Genomic DNA, 20,598 nt, shown 5'->3' on the forward strand with positions numbered 1-20,598 from the left:
ATAAGGTTGCCAGATTTAGCAAATAAAAATTTTTTTAGTGTAAGTATGTCTCAAATATTGCATAGGACATCCTTTTTTTTAGGAAGATCAGCCCTGAGCTAACATCTGCTGCCAATCCTCCTCTTTTTGCTGAGGAAGACTGACCCTGAGCTAACATCCATGCCCATCTTCCTCTACTTTATATGTGGGATGCCTACCATGGCATGGCTTGCCAAGCGGTGCCACGTCCGCACCCAGGATCCGAACTGGTGAACCCCGGGCTGCCAAAGAGGAACGTGCGCACTTAACCACTGTGCCACCGGGCCAGCCCCAACGTAGGACATCCTTATACTAAAAAATAATTCATTATTTATCTGAAATTGAAATTTAACTGCACATCCTGCATTTTAGGTGATAAGCCTACTAACACAGCACTTTAGACTCAGAAAATATTTGTTGGGTGATGTCATTTTCTTTACTTTGGAATATAGAAGGGTCTCTTCCCCAGCTTGCTGATTTTTCATTTTCACCATAGAAGCTTTTCTTCAAATTAATTCCTCAGTTGGAGCCAGGCATCTAAAACAGACAATCAGGGAGTTGCTCTGGCAGAGGAAGGAGGGCAGACCCCAGGCCACTCAGGCTCCCCTCCCTCGCCACTGTTTGAAATTCATTTCTTTAGCCTAGACTCATTTTCAAATGAGAAAAAGAGGCCCACGGAGGCGGGTGACTGTAAATCCAGTGTCTTTGCTTTATAATATGCTGTCACTGCATATATGGGCAACTTTGCAGTACAGGAATGAGTTATATTCCTAAAGTTAATTTACAAGCTTCATTATAGCACAGAGCACACTTTTGTGTTCAGAAAATGCTGTAACATTAAAATTAGATTATTAGGTGATCCCACAAGGTAGCTAAAAAGCAAATTAATCTGCCATCGAAAAATAGTAGGGAAAAAAACTCCAACTATTTCAAATAAATTATGGGTAAGATAAGTTTTCCTGGAGTAGTCTGAAAACCTAATGATCACGGTTTGTGTTGGTGAGACAATGTGGAAGTAGGTGAAAAAATATTCTATTGTCTTTTTGCCTCTTCAGGGAGACTGATAAACTCAATAGGAATAAGTAGGAGACTAATACGGTGGGGAGAGCAGAAAATGCAGAGAAACAAGGAGTGAATGAAGAACTGGAGGCTCTGCTAATCTTCCTTAAACTCTTAGAGAGCTCACAACATTCTGAGGACATCTTACGAAGCCTTACCTGCCCTGTCACTTCTTCCTATAGAGTCACTAACTTTAAAAAAGAGAAAAATCCTCCACACCTAATATTACTCCATTTATTCAATCATCTATTCATTAATGCAATAAAGAGTTAAATATGTGGGCCAGGCATTGTATGAACCATTGGTGACATAGTGGTAAACAAGACAGAAATAGTTTCTGCCCTCAGGGAACTTACAGTCTTAGCGGAAAAATAGACATTAAAATATGATTGCAAAAATAATGACAATTATGATAAGTGATACTCAGAGAAGTACAGTTAATGCAAACACTGGTTACCTAATACAGAATCATCATTATCATCATCATCATTTATTACACATTTACTATGTGCAAAGTATATTACATCCCTTATATCTAAAATTCAAACAAATCGGTAGGTATTATTATTACTATTTTTAAAAGATCATGGAAAACTTCCTTTTCTAAATTGATAACCTTGACTGTCTTCCGAGGAGGCCATTGGGAGATCCTTTGCTCTACTAGCCTCTTGATGTATTTGATATGAAAATATGGACCAAGAATAGAAGAAAGCTAAATTTCTCTGCATAGCAAGAGGGAAAATATTTGTAGTTCCTAAGAAACAATCTGGAGGCATGTGTGAGGAGTGAAAAACAGGAAGAGACGTAAAATAGAAGTTGCCAGAGAGATGAAAAAGCTGTGCGCTCCCTGCTCCCAGACCTACCAGTCTGTGCCAACCCCAAACCTTCAGTGAAGTTACTAGCCATGCCAGTATGAGTGGATTCTTTGGTGGGCACTGGTGAGGGGGGCAGAGTTTCACTTGCAATCTGACAAAGAGGGAGAAGAGAACATGGCTTGCATAATATTGGAGCCAGAGGAATAATAGGTTAAGGGACAGTAATCTCTAACAATTCCCAAAGGATGTGGAAAGGGTTTAGACTTTCACATTGGTTCACACCAACTTTATCTGACTCCCCCAAGGGTTAGGAAGTCCCAGGTAACACTGGATTATCCAAATGAGGATACGGAGACTCGGAGGTCCCAGAGCTCATTATTGCGTGAAAATCCCATTTGAACCTAAATCTTACTCCAACGTCCGGACTCTTCCTACTTTACCATGCTTTCTCAGTTTTGCCAAGAAGGGCACAAGGGGCCACAAGGCAATACCTCTCATGCTCTATGGTTCTGAAAGGAATTAGCTCCAGACTGAGCAGGGTGCAGGCTGGCCATCCTCATGTCAGAGTCCCCAGCAATGGTGCACTGCTTTAACGCTTAAAGTTCAAAGAAAGCACTTTTACATACGTTACTCAGCGGATGGACTTTTACTTCTTCTGAATCGAGAATGAAATAAATTGTGCTAAATAAATCCCTAGGCTTTGTTAGTCCTTTTTACCACAAATCACTCATCCAGCAGTTCTCCATGGGCATTATCTACTAGGCGCAGCTTTGCCAAGTCCAGACACTCAGCTGGAGCGAATGTAGATCTTGCCTTGGCTCTGCCTGTGGACAGACTTCAAGAGCAAGTTGTACACCCCGTAGGCTTTGGAAAGAAAACTGGGGACGCAATGTCCTGGTTTAAGCAAATGCCTACGTTTATTTTTGGAATTATTTCTTGGATGTGGGGAGATGAGTTTTTTCATGCAGAACCAAGGACAGGAAATAAGAAGGTTAAGGAAATACAAGCCTTGAGATCTTAAAGCTCTACTTATGTAGTGTGTCCTGGAGGTTTAATCACTAGTTAGAGTAAATCCTCAGCAGGTACACATAAACTTAGGTTCTTTTTAGACTGTCTTCTTTGGTTGGGGAACTGCCAGACCTACAAAGACCATTATTCCAGGTTGCCATTTTTGTCCGTCCACCTTGAATTTTCCATCTCTTGTCTTCTTTGAGTCCAAATTTGGATTATGTTTACTTTTATATCTTTGAGAGTACCTAGTATGCTGTTGAAAATACTCTTTGGATGCCAAAGATGGAATGTGCCCAAGCTTCTTCAAAAAAGTTTAAAAAACTCGAGTGTGAAATTCTTTTAATGTGTTTGAATCCTACACCCGATTTTCATATCCAACATTTTACTTAAGGCACATGCTCTGACATATTATTCTCTTTGTTAGCTTTTCTCAAAGCAGTGTTCTCAGGGGAGACAGAATCAACCCGTCAACTAGATGGATAATTCAGAAGGTATTAAAGCTTTTGTTTGCACTGTTTGTCATTTCTCACACATAGAAACATTGAATCTCTCTCTCTGTCCCTTGATTGCAGATAAAGCAGCAAGAAGAGCTTAAGAAAGACAAACATTTTGGAGGGGAGGTTTGGCTATGGCGTTAGACACACCTTAGTTCAAATCTCCTCACTGCCGTGTACCACCTCCATGTTCACAGGCAAATACATTCTTCTCACCCTCAATTTCCTTCTTTGAAATATCAAAAAATTTACCTTATGTAATTCTATGAGGACTGATGAGGTAATTTTGTCAAATGTCTGGCATTGTACCTGTTAGTTTCTGTCACTCACATCTGTCTTTTCAATATTTCCTTTCCTTCTTTTCTCCTGTAATCTACTCCATGTGATTGCTGTGGGGATGACCTTGCTTCCCTTCAGCTACAGAAGTGGACAACAGAACCCAGCCTGGCGATCGGAATACCTCACCCCCTGGCCGTTGTGACCATTCAGGGCTGTGCACACAGCCCAAACCAGCCTTTACCATTTACTTGCTGGGATCTTGTTTGAGTAAGTAAGAAATATTCCCTGCTAGGGATGCAAAGGGGATGGTATGTGACTTGCGGGCTGCTGGCAGCCATCCTACCTGCCAGCTGGAAAGCCCCTGTGAGAGACACAAGATCTGGTTATGCTGCTGAGTAGGACTCACTGGGAATAAAGGTGAGCAGAAACAAGCAGAGCCTAGAAACAGAGAAAGACAGACGTTTGGGGACGTCCTCTAGGTCTCCAGATCTAAACAAGTCTGAAGCCAAGTGTTCCTTCGTCTGCTCTTTTATTTTCATCAGCTGATTCCTCCTTTTAACCTGGTTGGAAGGCATTTCTCTCTCTGGCAGCAGGAGGAGCCTATTATAATTTCCTTCTGTTCTTATGTATTACTTTTCACAAATTAAAAAGAGGGCCTTGTTTTTTCCCCTCTCTTCCTCAAAACAATTTTCGCCCTGCTTCTCTACTATATAGAAAAATTCCAAAAATTATACAAAAGAGAATAAAAACCATGCTATTAACATTTTGGTCAACATCCTTGCCTCTTTTCTACACATAGTTGCATTCACACTGAGTATTCAATTTCAAATTCTACCTCGATCACTTAATTTATATCACAGCGTTGCAAAAGTAGCACATATCCACTGAGAAAAATTTAGAGAGCACAAGAAAGTAAAGATATAAAAACTAATCTATTACCCATAGATTAATCATTACTAACATTTTGCTTTCCTTCCTTCTTTCTATCTTTCTCTACTTTTTAACTTCAATCTCAGGGTTCAATGGTAGGTGGTATTGTATAGAAAGTATATTCTCTCTCTAAACACTTTTATAACATTTTGAATGGTTTCCATCATGTGAATGTACCATAATATAAGTTATTAAATTTGTTAAATAATTTATTAACTTCATCCATTGTTGGGCATTTAGTTGTTTTAAAAATTGATTATTTTAAATAACACTGTGATTAATAGCCTTGTTTATAAATTTTTGTACAAAAGTATTTCCATTTTAGATAGTCCTAAAAGTAGAATTACTAAGTCAATGCTCATAAGCATTTTAAGTCAATTAAAGATATTAACAACCTGCTCTCCAGAAAATTTGCAGTAATTTCCACTCCTGCCAATAGTTTATGATATAGCTTGAAAAACACCCCTTTGGTAGCTGCACAGGATTTCTCAGCTACAGAACGATGTTAGCTATTCCTTTTCCTGTTTTAAGACATTTGGTTGTACCCAATTTTTCACTGCAATAAGAAAGGCTAAAAAGTAAAGATGTCAGTACATAAATCTTTGTATCCATTTCACACTTTTAAAAAGTTATTCCAACAGTGAAATTTTTATCAAAGGGTACAATTATTTTCAAAGTCATTGATGCTTACTGATACTGTCAAATTGCTTTCCAGAATTATAGTATTAATTTATACTTCCACCAATAAAGTAAGAGAATGGCTTCCAACCTCATTAACATTACATATTACCACTATTAAAATAAAGCAAGACAACCCAACAACAAAATATCTAAAAATATTTGCTAATTTGAAAGGGATTATAGTGTTGTTTTGTTTTTAATTCCTTTGATTCAAAGTGAAGTGTAATATTTTCATATAGTTTTACTTTCACTTGGTTGTGAACTACTTATTCATGTCCCTTTCCCATTTTATCTCTGTCTTAGTTTTCCTACATATTTTTCACACGTTCTTTATATGTTAAGGTTATTGACCTATTATCTCACATATATGTATCAGACACATACATTTTATGAATTATTTTTATTATGTTTAAAAGCATATACTTTCCCTGACAAGGAAATTTTAGGAATATTGAACTTTCCCTGACAAGTATACCATCTGCACATAATAAATGCTCTGTCTCCACAGGGGGAAGTAGCGCAGATCACTGGTTAAGTTCTGGGCTGCCTTCAACTGGGATAACAGTGTCCCCCTTTTAGGGCTGTTGTAGGGATTAACTGATCCATCAGACACATGGGTTTCAATGCCTTGCCTATAGCAAGTTCTTAACATTGTTAGCTACTACCTATATATTCTCCTTGACTATCACTTAACCTGTAATTTTGTTAATGACGTTTTTTGGTGTGCAGAAATTTAAAATGTTAATGTTGTCAAATGCAACTTTTTTCCATTATGAACATTCATTGTTATACTTATAAAATTCTTTCCTTTCACAGATTATTTAGAATCCCTCCAGGAATTTACTCAAAAGGAAAGAAAATAAATATCCATTTAAAGATTTTCACATGAATGTTCATAGCGGCTTTACTTGTTATAGTCAAAAAATGGAAACAACCCCAATGCCTATTAACAGATGAATGAATAAACAATAAATAAACAAAGCAATAAAAATAAACATGTTATTGATACATGTAACAATATGGGTGAATCTGAAAATAATTATGCTGAGAGAAATGAAAAAGAGTATATACTCTATGATTCCAAATATAAAACCCTAGAAAACGCAGACTAATCTATAGTGACCAAAAGCAGATCTGTGGTTGTTTGGGAATGGGGGAGGGATGGGTGGGTGGCATACCAAGGGGCATGAGAAAACTTTTGGAGATGATGGAAATGTTCACTATCTTGATTCTAGAGATGGTTTAAAGGGTATGCACATTATGGCAAAATGTATTAATTTGTACACTTTAAATAGTGTAGTTTATTGTCAATTATATTTTAAAATAGTTGTTTTAAAAATTCCTCTATGTTTTCTTCTAATTCTTACAATATGATTTCTTATAAATACTTAAGTCTACTCTGGCTGGAATTTGTTTTGTAGTATGAATGAAGACCTTTTCCTTCCCAATACAATTTACTGCAAAATAATAATAATCTTGGGGGCTGGCCCTGTGGCCGAGTGGTTAAGTTCAAGCGCTCCGCTGTGGGCCGCCCAGTGTTTCGTTGGTTCGAATCCTGGGTGCGGACACGGCACTGCTCATCAGACCACGCTGAGGCAGCATCCCATATGCCACAACTAGAAGGACCCACAACAAAGAATATACAACTATGTACTGGGGGGCTTTGGGGAGAAAAAGGAAAAAAATAAAATCTTAAAAAAATAATAATAATAATCTTCCCTATTGATATGTACCGCCTCCTGTAGCATATATTAATACATATGCTAGTATTTGTTAATACACCAGGGATTTGTCTATATCAACACCCTCTTTAATTATAGTTTAACTTAATTATAATTATAGGTTTATAATATATTTAACAGCTGGTAAGAAAAGCTCTCCTTTATTTTAATATTCTTTTCTTGCCTAACCTTAATCCTAAACAGGAGTCTCGGATCTTAGCATTACTATCAGAAGAGAACATTTAAACCCAAAGGATTATTTTAATACAATTTTACATACCAAAGGTAATAAATGTTACAATTCAGAACAGCTTTTTTACATTTTAAGGAAAAGCATAAGCAGAAGGAAGATCAAATAGCAGCCATACTCGCTGAAGTAAAGAACTTCAGTTTAATTAAATTGGAAAAACCTGTTGCTGACTATCATCGGCTCTGGCTTCGTTTCTCTGCCCAGACGTTAACCATGGGTTTTCACAGAGTTAGCCAGAGCAAGAGTATTTTGATTTCTCTGGTAGACAAGAAAGACGGCTAACCTCACAGGCAACGTTGGGTAAAGGAGGGTTGTAAAGAAGACAGATGGTGTGTAAAGCCAAAACAAAACACACACCTAGGAACATAGCAGGGCACTGCATCAGCAAGATTAAATTGTATATCGTCTGGTTGTTGCATGAATATGGGAGGGAGTAGTTTGGGGCTCATAATAATTTCCTTTTATTAGTTTTGCATAGACATAAAGCATCTGCCTTGCTGTCTTTTGGTTTTGGCCATTTGAGTTATTTTAAATCCGCTCATTTAGATGTTTGAGTTTATTCCCTTAAATTAAAAAGAATTGCTTCACAATTTTTTTTCACATTAGTTTCCCACATTGGGAATTGTAATTGCTGACTATTCTCTTCTATCCCAAAATAAACAATCTTTTCATCAGATGTGTGAGAATCAGAATGATTTGTTTTGAGCACTACAAAGAGACAATAATCAGGCAGTTAACACATTAAATACCTACTGTGTACATAAACTACCTTGAAAGTATTGACAAAAAAGAAGATTTAATCTGAATAATCTGAATAAATGCAAGAGCTCTTTATTTGTAATAGCAGTTTCCTAAAGGCAAATAGCTGTCACTGGGAAATTTTTACTCTTAAAGGTGAGAGGGGCTTTGAGTGAAGTGGCATGCATTAGTAATCAGTAGGTTAAAATCTATGCTTTGCTTGCTAACCCAGGGCCTCCAAGAAATTCACTGAGCTTGATTTTCTTCATCCTTAAAAAAGGAATGGTGATGTCATCTCCCTTGCAGCATTGTTAGGAGATTTAAATATAATGCAATTGAAATACTTTGCAAACAGTAAATCACAATACAATGTTAATTGTTACTGTTAATAAAAGCTTGTTGCTTCTCCAGATAATAAACTACACACAACATTTGCAGAGATTACTGTGGAGGCCGCTGAATCACTAACATTATCAACATACTCCCTACTAGTTGAAAGAAACTATCACCATTTAAGCTCACGGAGAAGTAGCCATCTGAGATGGGGGTGACATACAGAGGACAGACGTCTAGAGAGAGATTTTCCCACCCATGTCCCCAACCCGCCCTTCCCTAGTAGCAGAGTGGTGGGAGGTCTGCTGGTCTCCTTCCTTGTCCTCTTATTGGAGTAGTTGGCCTGGCCACTTACACAATGACATCATTAGCTAAAATACTCTGAGGTCACAGATAAAGACAAAGGAAGGGCCTAGGTAACTGCTGGTCACCGAGCTTGAGGCCTTACCTAGCCCCTCTCTTCTGCAGTCTCCTGAATTCCTTTAGTGTCCTCGCGTTTCTGCTTTCTGCAGCCATGGTGTCCTCAAACCTCCTCTGCCTCACGTGTGGCTCATTCCTCATGCACCACCCACAGTGGTATCGTTTTCTCCAGGAATCCAGCACAACAGAGCTGTTGTTCTTGCGCTGCCTGTATCAATAATGTGTAAGTACCTTCAGTTCTGAATCTGTTGACATTCTGACTTCAGTTAGATTTCAAGTCACCTAATTTTCCATAAAATTCTTTCTGTCACAGAGGATGGCAATCCACCTACCCACAACTAACCCATATTATAAGGAAAAGAGATCAGAACCCAAGTCTGTACCTGACTTGGTTCTGGGGCCTGCTTGAGTTCTGCCTGGAACCACCCACGTGACCTTGAAGACTCTTACTAATCCATCCCCTTTCTAGCCTCTGGCCTGATTCCCCTTCCTGGTGCCAACCTCTCACTAGCTCCCTAGGCTCTGCAAATATCAGAGCATTTAATTCCTAGCAAGAAGGCAATGAACAAATTGATGTATTCAAATACCAAGCGTGGAAGGGGATTTGCTTACCCTCATTAGTACCATTAACAGCAGTCATTCTCTGTCAAACGGTCAGCTACACAGTAGATGTGTATATGGAATATTTCTATGACGCACATTCTTTGAGGTGAAAACTTCAACTGTGCCAGTCACACTGATTGATAGTATTTGGGTAGAAAGAGGGTTCCTCCAATTTATAACGGGCATGCTCATAAATAAATCTTTACTCAATTTACACAAGAAAAATCAGAGCTACCCTAAAAATCTTACTGTTTCTGAGCTGTGTTGTGTAGAATGACATAAATACCACAGCGTCTTCTAAATCTTACTACACAATAATAATTGCTAACATCTTGAAGAATTCACTATATGTCAGGTACTTTGTAAGCATCTTACAAGTAGTATCTCCTTACATATAATAGACTCTACATGGATTAAGAGAAGGCAGGATGGTATAGTGGTTGATCCCCACTAACTACAGCTCTCTCTCATTAACTGTATGCCCTTGGGGAGATTACTTAACCTCTTTGGCCTTAATTTCTTCATCCGTAAAAATAAAGATGATAAATGATAAAAGTACCTGGCTTATGGGGTTGTTGTGAGGATTAACAGAGATAATAACTACTTACACATATTCAGTGATTTTCATGTACCAGAAAGTGTTCTCTAAATAAGAATTCATGAACTTAAAATTAAATGAGTTAAACACAAAGCACTCAGAACAGTGTCTGGCACTTAGAAAGCGTTCTATTGCATTACATCAGAGAACTCACAGAACTCTCATGTAATGTGTTCCAGTGCGTCCTCCTGGATGTTGGGTTTCCTGCCATCATCCAACATACTGCAAAGCTTTACACGGTCAGCACGTTGCTCAAATGACTACTGTTCCCTCCTCACCCCCTTTGGCTGGCAGTTACTGCCAAAGTCCTCCCTACAGCCAGGCTACTGCCCATCCCCTTCAGTAATACCCCTGCCCCTTTCAGCTCTTTATTGTCAAGATAATGCTCCACCTCCTCCACCTTTTTTCTGCATTTTCCCAACACTCTTCTCTGACCACAATGATCATAAGACTTTGGAAGAAATCAAAAGTAACTTCTCGAAAAACAGTGGAGATCCTGATGCTGGAAGTAACAGCTTTTATAATCTTCCAACCCATAAACAAACCTGGATAAACTGCCAAGAGAAAAAAAAAATCCACCTAAATGGCGCAAAAGCAGGAGAATAATAATGTACTCAAATCAGAAATTCAATTAGAAGTCTACTTCCACAATGATAAAAGCAGCTTTTTTGATCGTTGTAAATGAGTTCTAATTATATCTTTTTAAAGTTCCTGTATGTTGGAAAGAAAAAAAAATCACTATTTGTCAATATCAAAGAATATTAAGATTTTAATGAAAGGGAAAATGTCATAAATATAAAGTTCCGACCTCAGTTGTACTAACTCCCCAAACACTACTGTGATGGGCCATGCACTTCAAGAACATACATGATGCGGTGGCACTTGCTTCCAACACGATGATTTATGTAGCTTGGTCTTATTAAGTAAACTTGCATGTTATCAGATATGCTGTTTCCTTGGCCACAATAATCTCGCTCTACTGCTTCATGCAGTAATTGACAACTTTCAGGAAGGTTGAAAAAAATGTCAGATGTTCTCTACCTGACTTACTATGAAGACAGACAGCTGACAAAACACCTCTCAAATCGACTCCTTTTCAAACTCTTCTTTCACTCCCTTAGCTCAGAACCTCCCTTATCCTCGTTCTGGATCGTAGCACTCACTTCTTCACTTATTTCCATCCATCTAGGGTGGCTTCCCTCTAGTCTGTTTTCTACACTGCTGCCAGAATGAATTTCCTCATCCAGCTTCTCAGAGAATTCAGGGTAAAGCAGTTTAAATTCCAAAGAAGAGAGGCAAGAAGACTCAGCCCAAGTGGAGACTCGGCAGGGCTGCCTCTGGCCTGACACCCCAGCTTGGCAATTATTGGTTGTGCAGTTTTGTCATGAATAAATAAGAACAATATTTGCTCCACAGGTTGCGGTAAGAATTAAATAAAATAATGCATGAAAAGTGCTTGGCCTAATGCCAAGTGACAGTAGGAGATTATTGTGATCCCAATGATGACATGATGATGATAGTGATGATGATCAGGTCCCTGAACACTTTTTGTGTTCTAACTTAGATGACTAACTTATATTTCATGGCTAACTTAAATTTCTAGAGATTTTGGATTCTCACCCCTCCCTGATTTTTCCGCACTATTCCCTTTCTGCAGATCCTCCTTTCTCCAGCATCCTATGTAATGTTCACTATTTTTTTTTCTTTTTTTGGTGAGGAAGATTGGCTCTGAGCTAACATCCATTGCCAATCTTCTTCTTTTTGCTTGAGGAAGATTGTCGCTGAGCTAACATCTGTGCCAATCTTCCCCTATTTTGTATGTAGGATACCACCACAGCATGGCTTGATGAGTGGTGTGTAGATCTGCACCTGGGATCAGAACCTGTGAACCCTGAGCTGCTGAAGTGGAATGCATGAACTTAACCACTATGCCACTGGACTGGCCCCCTGTGCTCACTGTTTTTAAAGTTTATCCCAGTGCTTCCTTCTCCACGAACTATTTTCTCAGACCTCCTCCAGAATATCTATTCTGTATCACGTGACTACTAAGCATATTCCAAGGAAACTCTGAATCTAGGGCCTCTGGACTGTCATTATCTTTTCTATTTCAAGTACAGAGTTTGACTGTGAAATAATAGAAAATATATCTATTGGTCTCTGCCCCTGGTTCCTGGCACAGAGCTCCTAAAACCCTTGTAATTCCCTAAGTGATAAGAACACTAGGAGCATCTTTTGTTCTCATATTTGGTCTTTGTCCCTGGTTCCTGATACAGAGCTCCTAAATCCTTTGGAATTTTCTAGGTGATATGAGTGTCTTTTGTTTTAATGAGGTTACTCTGGGTGGGCTCCTGGATAGCTTTTGATGTATGCTGGTCACTAGAAAGATCAAGCCATGATTAGAAGCTTGAAACTTCCAGCCCCACCCCCATCCTCCAGGAGGGGGAGAGGAGCTGGAGATTCAGTTAACGATCCATCGTGCCTACATAATGCAGCCTCTGTAAAAATTCCAAAAGTATGGGGTTTGGAGAGCTTCTGGGTTGGCGAACACATCCTTGTGCTGGCAGAGTGGTACATCCCAACTCCACAGGGACAGAAGCGTCCACACTGGGGACCCTTCCAGAGCTCACCCTATGTATCTATCTCTTCATCTGGCTGTTCATCAGTATCCTTTATCATATTCTTTATTATATAATAAACCAGTAAACCTAAATGTTTCCCTGAGTTCTGTGAGCTGTTCTAGCAAAAGATGGAACCTGAGGAGGGGATCATGGGAACCTCTATTTACAGGCAGTCAGACAGAAGCACAGGTGACAACCTGGACTTGTAATTGGCATCTAAGGGGGAATGGGGGCAGTCTGTGAGACTGAGCCCCTAACCTGCAGGATCTGACGCTAACTCCAGGCAGTTAGTCAGAATTGCTTGGTGTGGAAAATCCACCCATCTGGTGTCAGACGTGTTGTGAGTGCGTCAGTAGCGTGAGAATAAAGGAAATACTGCATTTTTCTTACATGCTGACACATAGAAATTCAACTTAACTGTTTTTTTAAATAAAGAAGAAAATGAATGAACCTTAGAATTCTTAAGTGAGCAAGACTACAGAATATTTGAGACCAAGACTTCTCTGGAACATCTTGACCTTACAGTCACCAGAATCAAAGGATCTCCTTGATCAGCATTTTTTTGAATGAAAACTTTGCAAAGAATATTCACCTTCTTGTCCCCTGTCACCCCAATGCATCAGAGATGCAGAAATGAATCCCCACGTTAAATAAAAGACCCTATTTGCTGTGCTTAATTCCAGAGCTGCCCTGTCCAGTAACATAGCACTACGCACATGCGGCTATTTAAATTTAAATTACTTAGCATCACTAAAATTAGAAATCCAGTTCCTCAGTCACATTAGTCATATTGCAAGCACTCAGCCACATGTGGTTCATAGTTACCGTATCGGACAGCGCAGACAGAGAGCATTTCTAGCACCACAGAAGGTTCTGTTAAACAGCACTGCTCTAGATCTCTGCCCTCTCTGCTACACCTAAATGCTAGGCTACATTCAAGACCAACTATGCTCTGCTCATCCTTATATGAGCGGAAATTTATTCTGAATAAATTTCACACAATAATAATTGGGAAGCATATCCTATTCAAAATATTTTACCATTTTCTATCAAATTCAAGGCAGTCCAGACTTTACCATTTGGCACTTCCTTTCCGTGAAATCATAAAAATGTACCCTCCCTCCCCTATCTGATGTGAGACTTTTTATTTGCAACATCAGTTGTGAAGGCAAACGCATACAGATGAACAAAGGGATTCACAGACTTTCCTTTCTACTCTCTAACATTAGTATTTTAATAACGCCTTGTGCTTGTATACTTCCATTAACTCAGCTAATCTGTAGCAGGACCCGGGTATTCTGACACTTAAGCCAAGACCCTTTTCCCTACAGCATGTTGCCTATATACCTTCTATCCTAAAGAATAAAGAAGCGGAGCAGTTAGGTAAGCATACTGCCATGTGGATGACTTCTTACAGCTTTACAGCTATCAGAGCGAAAACACGAGCTGGCGTGTTTGTTATATTTCTCAGAAGTTTTTTTTCCTTTTCCCCAGAATGACTGCCCTTGTTTACGTTTATAAATACCACAACAATGAAAAACCCTGTATATAGGTTTGACTATTTAGTTTGTTAGGATATTTTCCTAGTAGAATTGTTGAGTCCAAGGGCATGTAACTTTTAAAGCCTTTGCTATACATCATCAGGTTGAATCTCTTGCAAAAAAAGTATCAATTTATACTCTCAACAGCAGCGTATGAGTTCATATTTCCCACAGCCTCCCTAAGATTGGGTATTACCTCTCTCTCTTCTTTCTGCTTCTCTCTTTTAAAAATATTTGCTAAAGATTAAAATGTATTTGTTTGTTTAATTTGTAGGTATTTTTAAGATAATAGTGAATACAGCACCAAAGACACAATCTATGAAAGAAATAATTGATAAGCTGAACGTCATTAAAATTAAAAACTTCTGCTCTGTGAAAGACAACATCAAGAGAATGAGAAAACAAGTCACAGACTGGGAGAAAACATTTGCAAAAGACACATCTGATAAAGGACTGTTATCCAAAATATAGAAAGAACTCTTAAAAATCAACAATAAGGAAACAAAAAACCTGATTAAAATATGGGCCAACGACTTAGACACCTCACCAAAGGAGATAAATAGATGGCAAATAAGCATAGGAAAAGATGTCCACATCATATGCCATCAGGGAAATGCAAATTAAAACAACGAGATATCATGACACATCTATTAGAATGGCCAAAATCTAGAACACGACACATCTATTAGAATGGCCAAAATCTAGAACACTGACATCACCAAAGTGAGATGTGGAACAACAGAAACTCTCATACATCGCTGGTGGAAATGCAAAATGGTACAGCCATTTTGGAAGACAGTTCGGCAGGTTTCCTATAAAACTAAACATACTCTTACCATATGATCCAGCAATCCTTGGTTTTTACTCAAAGGAGTTGAAAATTTGTATCTACACAAAAACCTGCACAAGAATGTTTATAACAGCTTTATTTATATTGCCAAAACTTGGAAGCAACCAAAATGTCTTTCAGTAGGTGAAAAGATAAACTGTGGTATATACAGACAATGGAATATTATTCAGTGCTAAGAAGAAATGAGCTACCAAGCTATGAAAATACATGGAGGACCTTAAATGCATATTACTAAGTAAAGAAGCCAATCTGAAAAGGCTACACAGTGTATGATTCCAACTATATGACATTCTGGAAAAGGCAAAACTATGGAGACAATAAAGAAAATCAGTGGTTTCCAGGAAGTAGAGGGGGAGTGGGGAGATAAATAAGCAGAGTGCAGGGGATTTCTAGGGCAGTGAAAATACTCTGTATGATATTAATATAATGGATATATATCATTGCACATTTGTCCAAACCCATAGAACGCATGACACCAAGAGTGAACTCTGCGGTGAACTATGGACCTTGGGTGATTATGATGTGTCAACGTAGGTTCATCCTGGGTAAAAAAATGTACCATTTTAGTGAGCGATGTTGATAATGGGGGAGGCTATGTAGGTGTGGGGGCACGGAATATAAGGGAAATCTCTCTACCTCCTTCTCAATTTAGTTGTAAACCTAAATACTTCCTCCTCAATTTTGTTGTAAACCTAAAACTGCTCTAAAAAATTAAGTTGAAAATAATTAGTGCTGTTCTCTTTTCATTCATTTATGAGACCTCATTTTATACTATGGATACTCATCTTTTCTCTTTTCTATATGTTGCAAATATTGATTCTAGTTTGCTATTTGTTTTTTTTTTTTTTTTTTTTGAGGAAGATTAGCCCTGAGCTAACTGCTGCCAATCCTCCTCTTTTTGCTGAGGAAGCCTGGCCCTGAGCTAACATCCGTGCCCAACCTCCTCTACTTTATATGTAGGACGCCTGCCACAGCATGGCTTGCCAAGCGGTGCCATGTCCGCCCCCGGGATCCGAACCGGCGAACCCCGGCCACCGAAGCGGAACATGCGCACTTAACCGCTGCGCCACCAGGCTGGCCCCAATGCTATTTGTTTTTTAATTTTCTTATAGCATTTCCAGAAGCAATCACTTTTTATGTAACCATTCCTTTATAGTTTCTGCCTTTGAAGGCATGTTTTTCTCTCTCAAGTTCTATATTTCTTTCTACTACTTGAATGGATCCACATTTTATTATTGGAATTGCCAGTCCATCTGGCATTTTTTTCATATGAGGGATAGGTAGAGGCAAGTGATTTTTCTGAGTGTAATTATTCCCCAATTAATAGGTTTCAGACATAAAATACTTATTTAAAACAAATTTAAAATGATAATTAAAATACTGAAATGATGTCAATAGTGAACATTTCATACTACGCGTGTCAGGTAGTGGGGAATTATTATAACGATATCTATCATTCTAAAATACATCAAGCCAATATTATCAAGAAAGTGAAACCAATGGATTATCCCTTTTATATACTAAAAATGTAACATTGTTCATTCCTAGCAATAAGTTCACTCTTTTCCTATCAGATACTGGTCTACACATTGTACAATTTTTGATAAGTTTAATTATTATTGATGGGAGCCTCTGTTGCATATTGAACAAAGTCCACATACTTTATAATAAGCTTTGTTAAGAACGTAACAAGCATATCTATTGTTAGTAATTTGTAATTGCTACTAATAGAATTAACTAAATTTGGGAGTAAATATCCGAAAATCATACCACCCATTAGAAATTTCCACTTTCTTTCTATAAACATTGGCCTTTTACTACATACAGAGCCTAGAGCTTTCTAATGAAGTCTACATTATTCTCTGAATTAATCATTATTGTCATCGTCATTATCATGATTGTGGTACCAACACTTTTTTCTTCATTTGAAACATTTAAGAACATTTTTTTTAAAAAGCCCAATTCTTTTCATAAAAAATTATGTGATTGTCAATAATAAAATCCACTTTAACAAAGTCATAGGTTTAAAAATAGCAACTCCTAAAAATGGAATATCTAGCTGATATTTAGTCATCATTCATTGGCTTGATCTTCATCTATTTTAGAAATATTGTCCTGGGTTTCAAAAATTATCATTAATTTTATTGAAGAGGCTATAATAATCAATATGAATCTTCTTCATCATGACTCTGTTGAATATCTCTCTCCTTAATAGAGGTAAATGTTTGCAGGTAATTAGCTATTTGTCTGAGAGGGTGGGAGCTCTAGAAATTAAAGCTAAAGTGTTAAGAAACACTACCAACCATTCAAAACTAACAATAAAGCATGATTTAAATAAGAGTTGACAAAAACATGATTCAATTAAAACGTCTTGGCAAAATTTCTAATTTAAAGCAAGTACATCAAAAGTCATTTTGTTTCTTAAGAATGTAAGTATCAAAACAACTATAAAACGAGCCTCCATATAGCCATTATGGAAAACAATGTGGTTTCTAAAAAAACTAAAAATAGAACTACCATATGATCCAGCAATCCCTCTTCTGAGTATATACAATCCCTCTTCTGAGTATATACCCAAAGGAAATTAAATCAGTACCTGGAAGAGATATCTATGCACCCATATTCATCGAAGCATTATTCACATAACCATGATATGGAAACAGCTTAAGGGCCCATCAGCAGATGAACAGATAAAGAAATTGTGGTGTATATGTACAATGGACTATTATTCAGCCTCGAAAAAGAAAGAGATCTTGCCATTTGCAACAACATGGATGAAACTGGAAGACATTATAGTAAGAGAAATAAGCCAGACATACAAAGAAAAATATTGCATGATCTCATTTATATATGGATCTAAAAAGGTCGAATATATAGAAGCAGAGAGCAGAACGGTGGCTACCAAGGGTTGGGGGTGAGGGAACAGGGAGATGGTCAAGGGTACAAAGTTGCAGTTACATAGGATGAACAAGTCTAGAGATCTAATGTACAGCATGATGACTATAGTTAATAATACTGTGTATCGTATACTGGAAATTTACTAAGAGAGTAGATTTCAGGAGCTCTCATCATGCACACACAAATGGTAATTATTTGAGGAGAAGATACGTTAATTAGCTTGACTGCAGCAATCATTTCACTATGTATATGTATAGCAAATCATCATGTTGTACACCTTAAACATACGATTATTTAAAAAATAAAATTTAAAAGAAGCTTTCATCTTATGGACTTCTCAGTTATGATGACCGCAGAAATGGACATGTACACAGGGTGTCAGGTGAATAAAGACCACGGAAATTTGGGTCTATATTGATTACACATTCAAAGTCTAATGTCTAAGCCAGCTGATATCTTAGCCCACAACACCAAGCTATGAAGCAAATTCAACTACAAAATTTGTTTTCATTCCAGTTAATAGAAAGGAATGATCTATGCCTTACTATGTACTTGAAACATAGAATAGTGGAATGCTAGCGTTTTTCAGTAATTTCACCTCATCTACGCTACTCCATCTCTCCTCTTTTATAGATAGAGATTTAACCCATTCCAGTACTGATGGGGAAGGAGAAAGCTTGGTTAAGAGATCATTTACACTTTTATCTATCTTTTCTTGTGTCTTCTCTCTGCGTCTCTGTCTCTATCTCCCTCTTGCTCTTTCCCTCCCTCCCTCTTTTATTTTTCCTTTAATAAAAACAGACCACTTTCTACCTCAGATATTGTCAGTATTGAGAATTTCATACTTTAAAATATTTTACCAGGTACCATCTTTCACCAATTCTTGGAAATTTCCTATTCTTAAGTAAGAACAACTTACACCTGTGAAAATGTTTTGTTTTGGAGGACATGCCCATAGCTTGTTCTGTATTCAAAGCAACAAAGGGAGAAACGAAAGAATGAATTCAGATACAAGCCTGGGCATTTATTAAAATGCTTTTGATATTTGTTATCATGGAAATAGTTCCCTTTATTTGCAATCATGGCAAAAAATTGTTTTGAATAATGATTATCACTCCTTGCTCAAATTTGGAAGATGTCTTGATGTATGAAAACTAGAGAGACTAAGAAAATAGCAATGAAAATCACAGAGCACAAATGGATTTAACAACATCTAAGTTTCCCTTTTTGAAGAAAGAGTGGCATATGACCCAACTTGGAATAATTTATTGGCTTTTATCCCAATCAGTGCCAATGCGTGGCAAATAAGTGATTTTAGCTAAGACAGTATTTTTCAAAGACTTTTCTACATACAAACACTCCAGTGAATACCGGACAGTGAATACACTTGAATAACAGTGGGGCTCTGCTACTGTTTAGTTAGGTTTTGTCTCCAAAGCTGCCAAGACAACTTTGTTCTAAGAGGAGAGAAGTTACATAGGTTAGTCCTTAGGTTAAAAATTAAAGGAAATCCTAATGTCTTATGAGAAGGCCAAACATCCAACATCAGTAGAAACCATGAACAAGAAACCAAAATAAGTTATGAATACAGAAATTTTCTTCTTCTTTAACTTGTTCTGTGCATACCGAAGCCTCCCCTTTTGAAGCAAGCTGCCAGGGTGATATATAAACAATGCAGGAGAAGGCGTCTGCGCTCTGGGAATTGATGCCACCCTGAATTGTTTACATTCAGTTCCTACCAGCCTCTGAGCAAAAGAGTTCATTTTATATTAACCCGTTTTGTATTCACTTCTATTTTTAAATCCTCTAAGATACATACAACCACAACGCCTGAAAGAGTAGAATACTAATGGAAACAAAACATGCTGTAAGAATTATAGACAAAACTGAACTATTATTTGGATGAGGCTGGCAGTAATATGATGAAAGAGGAATAAAAGCCCAGATACGATAAATATACTGAATAACATACTGGAGAACTTTTTCTACTGCTTAATTTACTACAAGAGACAAGCAGCTTTGGACCAATGCCACTAATAAGGTGTCCTCTAAGAAAAGTGAACCATTTTCAAAGAAGAAAACTAGGAAACACTTTACTCAGTCTTACGCTGGTCTGAAGATACTAATTATTGCATTCTTTTCACTTCCTTTCTAGTTTTCTCTCTTTTACATGCACAGCACCGGCCCCCGCCCCCCCCCCAACTACCACAGAACTATACAAATTCACAACATTTTAGACTTTCAAATTAAAAACAGATGAAATTGGAGGTGGAGGTGTTGGGGTGGGGGGACAGGAGAAATCTGTCCTGTGCCCATGTGGGGGTGGGGGTGGGGGGCGACAGTGAAATTCCACCCAGCAAGTTATGCCACTGAAACAGAAGAAGTAAGGAGTTCAGTTTCATAGATTCAATTGTACCTTACCTGGTTTTGTAGTTAAATGCACCAACATGCCTCTAATTCTTCCTCTAAAGTACTATATATGCTGAAAGCTATAGTATTTGACCTTACACATTTCCACAGAAAAAACTCCAAAGTAACCTTTAACTTCAATAAAATGCTGTGTTCATTCTTCCCCTTGTGCTCAACACACAGCAATCTAATACACCTCATCATGTGGTCCGTTACCATGGGAGCAATGAATCCAGCTGCTGAAATACAAAAGACTGACAAAAAGTTGCTTTTTTCCCCTCCACCCACCCTGACAAAGTCAGATTTTTTTTTTTCTGTATGACAAGTCTAAT

At 37.8% G+C, this 20,598-nt stretch overlaps 1 protein-coding gene across 48 annotated transcripts in view; it reads right to left on the reverse strand.

The window, feature by feature from the left end:
- The window catches only part of DTNA (dystrobrevin alpha), a 357,744-nt gene that overhangs the window by 147,286 nt on the left and 189,860 nt on the right, over positions 1–20,598 (reverse strand). For 5 of the 48 annotated variants that reach the window (XR_011504457.1, XM_070513225.1, XM_070513224.1 and 2 more), the window contains exon 1: positions 20,279–20,470. The exons of the other annotated variants lie outside the window; for them this stretch is intronic. The gene's annotated coding sequence lies outside the window, so the exon portion shown is untranslated. Of the gene's footprint in view, positions 1–20,278; positions 20,471–20,598 lie in introns of those variants that run through there. 48 annotated transcript variants of the gene reach the window in all.

Source organism: Equus asinus, chromosome 7 (assembly GCF_041296235.1).
Source record: "Equus asinus isolate D_3611 breed Donkey chromosome 7, EquAss-T2T_v2, whole genome shotgun sequence".
Classification (NCBI taxonomy): Eukaryota; Metazoa; Chordata; class Mammalia; order Perissodactyla; family Equidae; genus Equus; species Equus asinus.